The 6,021-nt window shown below is 36.2% G+C and overlaps 1 long non-coding RNA gene across 1 annotated transcript; it reads right to left on the bottom strand.

The window, feature by feature from the left end:
- Positions 1 to 2,818: 2,818 nt before the first annotated feature.
- LOC125489782 lies at positions 2,819 to 5,787 on the bottom strand. Its single transcript, XR_007267238.1, has 2 exons — positions 5,343 to 5,787; positions 2,819 to 3,588 (listed from the first exon to the last, which is right to left on the bottom strand). It is a non-coding gene; the product is annotated as an uncharacterized LOC125489782 (long non-coding RNA).
- Positions 5,788 to 6,021: the final 234 nt, after the last annotated feature.

Genomic DNA, 6,021 nt, shown 5'->3' with positions numbered 1-6,021 from the left:
TAATCAGAGCAAATTCATTACATCGGTCATATTGTGGATGAATAAAATGTAGGTAGGTATAAAATGAAACAGCAGCAGAGGATGGGGGCCCCTGGAGGCCCGGGGCCCCAAGCACGTGCTTGTCGTGCTTATAGGTTAATCCGCCACTGACTGCTGCATTCAAAGATAAATATAACTAAATAGAACGAAGCGTTGTCTTGTTTTCTTTAATTATTCCGCGCTGTGTCAATAAATGGAGGGGTGTCAACAATAGGGTAGTTTACCCTATGAAGTTTAAAACAAGACAAATGACTCCGGCGTGACTCAGCAATATCTACAGCAGTCTAGCTATACAGGGCGTTGCAAATATGTTTGTTACTGCGGTGATTGGCCGAAAAATTATACACCTCAATGTGACCTCAATTCAAGTCACCCTTTTCAACACCTTCCCGTCATAAGTACGTCTGTGTTGAAATCAAATTAAGCATTCACCTGATTTACACGGCCCAGTGAGTACCCACTTCCACTTATTTACTCCAGCGTTTATTAAATATCAATATATATTATTATAATATTTAAACAATACTTATATAACATTTGTCTCGGCTCTTCTCAATCATAAACATTAAATTAAGATTTACATGATAACTTAAGCAAAAAAAATATAGCTAATCTCTAATCTTTAATCTCACGGAATTCTGACAGTTATCCATTTTTGACATGTCAGAGATCACAAACCTTTTTTGGCTGGGTACTTTTTTCAATACGAGTCTGAACATCAGTTGTATCCGGACAATTTTCTATATTATATTTTTAAATATTTAGAATGATGGTCTTTACGTTAGGCGCAAAAGAACCACGAGGACGCTTCTTTCTGGGAGAGAGAAAGTCTGACTCTTGTGCTCTGTCAGATGGGGCCGCTTCCTGGGAAGGGCCAGGTTGTGGCTCCATAACGTTTATAAAAATCAACAAACTATCACAACGTGAAAGGTCAACGATAAGAAACCGGCCAAGTGCCAGTTGGACTCGCGCACTGAGGGTTCCGTACAAGTCTACTTACCTGAGATATTTTTCCTTTTAATTTCATCATTATGTACATCTATATGAAATATTAGCATGATATCTTTAACCGTTTCTGAGAAAAAGGGTGGTGACAGACAGACGGACAACAAGAAGGGTTCCTTTTTTCCTTTTCAGGTACGGAACTCTAAAAAAGAATAGTAACAATCGGATCAATCGTTTCCGAGATATTCGTGGACAAACATACATACCAACAAACATATAAACATACTTATACAATAATTTTTTTCATATTTGTTTATTAGGCTTAATGGGTTGTCATATGTTAATATGGTGCAGTTCCAATAATCTTACATAGGTACCTATATACCGAACATATTATGTACTTACCGAATTGAGAATCTTTTATTTGAAATCGATTAAAAAGGTTTGTTATCTCTGAATTTAGTAGCAAGTAATGCCATGCTAAAGAATAAAATAAAGTAATTAAAATTAATTTGATACAATGGTCGTGAGTCGTGATTTTACTTAATATTATAAATGCGAAAGTTTGTGAGTATGTGTGTATGTATGTATGTGTGTACCTTTGTTACTTTTTCACGTCAAAACAACTGAACCGATTTTAATGAAATTTGGAATGGAGTTAGAAAAAGTAGCCTTAGTTAAAAAGTAGCCTTTTTATCGCGGAATTCCCACGGGAAAACTAATTAAGTTGAAGCGAAGCTCGTGGCAACAGCTAGTATTGAAATATTTGTTATTTTTGTATTACCTACTTCACTTGAGCAAGTAAATATTTAGATTTATGTTTTTCTAAGAAAACATTTAAAAAAATATTGCCCTTAAATGGATCCAAATTTTACCTTTTTTCGGTGAAGAGCTTTTTAGTGGTATCACTAATGAAATGTCAGAATTCCGCGGAATTAAAAATTAGAGTATAAGTAGCTAAGTTTAGGTCCTTACATATGAAATTGGCGTTTTGTCGTACTGGCCACTTTGATCTCAAATATTACCTTTATGGTTAGGAATTCCAAATTCAAATTCATACAGCTATTTACTCATGCATTTGTGTTTCAAACCCCCTAATTCATTTGTTTTTTCTTCTTTTGTTTTTTTCTTTGTGTCACTCTGTTTACAAAAAAGAAAACTTGAAATATCGCGTTATTTACGAGTATGAGTTCCACCGTGGCACCAGTCCTGCAGAAACGGCACGAAGGATTAATTATGTGTATGGTGACGGTGTCGCAAAAGAAAACACAGTGCGTTTTTGGTTCCAACGTTTTCGTTCTGGAAATTTCGACCTGCAGAACAAGCCTCGTGGACGGCCGGAGACCAAAGTTGATAATAAAGAAATGAAGGCTATTGTGGAAGCGGATCCATCGCAAACCACGTGTACGATTCAATATCGCACATTTTTATGTTAAAGATAAAGATAAAGATAAAGAAACATTTATTCGACACATAGACAGCAACAACAACAAAAAGAAAAATACAGACTTAAAGAAAAGAAATGCATATACAAGATAACAAGGCCAAAAAAATAATAATAAAAATTTAACATGAGGCAAAAAAACAAAAAAAAAACAGGCAAAATATAAAACAATAACACAACGGGTTGCTGTCCGGAGTGTCGAAACGGCACCAGCTCAGCATGAGCTGTGGACAGTAAGGCCACAGCGCTGATTTTCAGCTGGCCCTTTTAAGTGACCTCAGTCACGTACACGAGTACCTACTTAACTAAGTACAAACAAAAAAATAAAAAATAATAATATATAAGTATAGGTATATGGGACGTGTGTGTTGTGTGAATTACTGTTATGAGTGTTGCTGACTTAGCAACCTACGTTGCCGCGACTTGCGACACACACACTTAGCCATAATTTTATATTATTATAATTAGAGTACGAACAGCTACCATAGAGAGCAGTCGCCACCTATAACATAACTTGTGTTTACGTGAATAAACGGCCATATCTGTGAATCTCGATCTTTCTACTCTCAAGCCAACTCAACTCAACTATAACTTCAAACTATCAAGCAACTTAACTTCTCAATAGTGTACAAACTGTACATTATTTTTGGTCCTTCGAAAGTGAAACTGAAACCAGTGACCGGCGATTAATTCTTCGTGAGTGAAAACACCCGTGGAGAAGAAAAGTGGTCCTGCATAACTTATCAGGTATCTTAGCGTTTATCCTCTCTGGTGATAGCGGATCGGTTTGGCTGGCCTTCCACAAGCGGACCTCCCCAGTCAGATTGAGAAGTCGCACATATTGCCGGGGCGGAGACTGCGCTGAGGACCTTCAACTGACCACTTCTGAGAACTACAACGGATTCGTAACTGCGGCTGCCGTTGCTGTGAAAAATTAGAAGTAAGAAGACTGTAAACTACAGCTTCGGGTCATAACAACTTTGAACTTGAAAACTTCAACTAACTAAGGTAACTACCTACTATCTAACTACAACTTCAACATCGCCATGTCTCAATCAACTATCTCCAATTTGAAGCTTCAAGAGGAATGCTTCGAAAAAATTAAAACTTTCTGCTCTAACTATAAAAAAGACAAGCCATCTGTGAAAAATCACGCATACCTAACGTGACCATTTATTTTTTTTATCAAAGCGGGACACCTGCGAAATTTATTTTTTTATATTTATCTAAGCATTTTGTAAAGTTGGTATGTTTAGGATACCTAAGTACTTACTATGCTTTTATAAATATACCAGACGGGTACACTACATAAATCCGAATCACTTTTTTACGAATATGAAAATAACGATTTTTTTAATTAATAATTTCATAGTTTTAGTAAATTTATGTTTCCGAATAACAAAAATTACGAAAAGTTGATAAACGAAATTTCAAACAACAGATTTATTAAAATGACCAAAGTAAATTTTTCGAATGTTATAATTTCGATGTTTTAACAATTTTTTACTATATCGAATTGTTCAAATAACAAATCCCGAAGTTTTAATATTCAGAAAACACAAATCCCCGAATGTAACTTAGTTAACAATTTAATATTTTTTTGGTTTGCCCGGCTTTGTTTTTCGACATCTTTGTGGACCTAAACGCTCCTCCTCGCTTTGCTCGTCGTCGCACCTATCTTTAGGTTTAGGTCCTAAGGTTTTTTTAGGTTAAACACCGTAAAAAGCCGAGCAATTGTTTTGCTCTATTGTGTAAGTTAACAACAAATACTACAAATAGTTTTATTTATTTATTTAATACTTTATTGCACAAATATAACATAAGTGTACAAAAGGTGGACTTAATGCTAAAAGCATTTTCTACCAGCCAACCTACAGGAGGTACAAGAAAACAAGTAGAAAGGTGCAAAAAAAAAAAAAAAATAAACAGGAAAAACTAAATATAGTCTAGTTAACAATATTTCTATTTAACAATAGAAATATTGTTAACTATAATTGTTAACTATAGTTCTATTTAACAATATTTTTACTCCGCTCCGCTTTGTTTTTCGATATCTATGTGCACCTAACACGCTCCTGACTCCTCGCTTTGATCGTCGTCGCACCTATATAAATTTATGTTTTGGTTCTAAAGTTTTTGAAACGTTCATTTTATTTTTGACAAAATCACGAATTATCATATTTTCGGTCCGGATTTGATATTTTGGTGATTATAATAAATCTGTATTTTATTTTTCGTATACTAAAGTACTCGTATTTTTTAACGTTCGTGTATTTATCAATCGTAATAACAAACCTTGGTGAATATTATATTTATCTAAGTATTCGATTTTTATAAATCTATATTTAAAAAAATGTTATTGCAATATTTTGATAATTAGGTACATTTACGGAATTTTTGGGTGTTCTCATACCAGACGCTACAAAATTCTTAAAAATACTTTGATTTTTTAAATAATTTGAGTAGTTTAATTTCAAGTTCTTATCAATAGTGCATGTTATCTTATTTTCACATTCATAAAAGTTAATACAGATTACTTTTTGGAAAACATGTACTCCCATGCATTTCTTCTTTGTTAGAAGAGCGAAATAAATTTATATACACGATAGAGCAAGAGGGAGTCAATGATCGTCACTGAACGAAGTTAATCGCGGAGTCTCGGTGGAACTCGGACTCATATTACTCTCCCTATAGTCTATTTGAGTAAGTTATAAGAAGATAAATAGTTGTCTCAAGTGATTAAAAGAAAGAAAGGAATTATGGGATGAAGTTACAAAATGTAGGTAATTTAAATTATCGTTTGGTCTGTTTAAGAAAGCGGGACATTTTTGCCCTCGCGGGGGACAGCGGGACGGACAGCTTGAAAGCGGGACTGTCCCGCCCAAAGCGGGACGTATGGTCACGTTACGCATACCTAAAGAAACGGTTGCCGATTCTAGAAGACTACTGGAATAACTTCGCCGAGCGCCACGTCATCATCGAAAAGGAGTTTCCTGACAAAACTATCAACTATTACTCCGATGACGTGTTTAACAAAACTAAACTACTTGTTGAAACAATAAGATCTGACATGATGAAGCAACTCCAGCGCATTGAGGAAGTAAACCGAACTGTGAACTTTGATTTATCCGACATAATAACGGATGAGATGGATACCAGCATCCAGGACCTGCTCACCAAACAACATTGCCAATTTCAAGCTTTGGATCGCGCGATGGCCAAAATCAATCTAGAGACCTCTTGTGAAAAATGGGTTTTAGAAGATCAACTGTCTACTCTGAAGTCTAAATGGGCCCCCATCGACAAGCTACACTTAGATATTCAAACTCAACTAAAAGGTGAGGACAGAGAATATGAAAACATGTTTTTTGATATCGAAGATAATGTGGCGACTCTTCCGCCACACTATCCGCTACCGCTTATGCCGCTTGGACCATACGCACAGATCACGCCACCCGGCTAGAACAATAGCGGACCGGCTCGCTCGACCCCCCGCGCGCCTGCCTCACCTCCGCCCGCCGGCCACTCCGCGGCCCGGCGCGGGGACTACACACTGCGGCTCGCGATCATCCTATATACACGTAGTTCCTTAC

The sequence above is a fragment of the Plutella xylostella genome, chromosome 17 (assembly GCF_932276165.1).
Source record: "Plutella xylostella chromosome 17, ilPluXylo3.1, whole genome shotgun sequence".
Taxonomy (NCBI): domain Eukaryota; kingdom Metazoa; phylum Arthropoda; class Insecta; order Lepidoptera; family Plutellidae; genus Plutella; species Plutella xylostella.
This window is presented reverse-complemented; position numbering and strand designations above follow the sequence as displayed.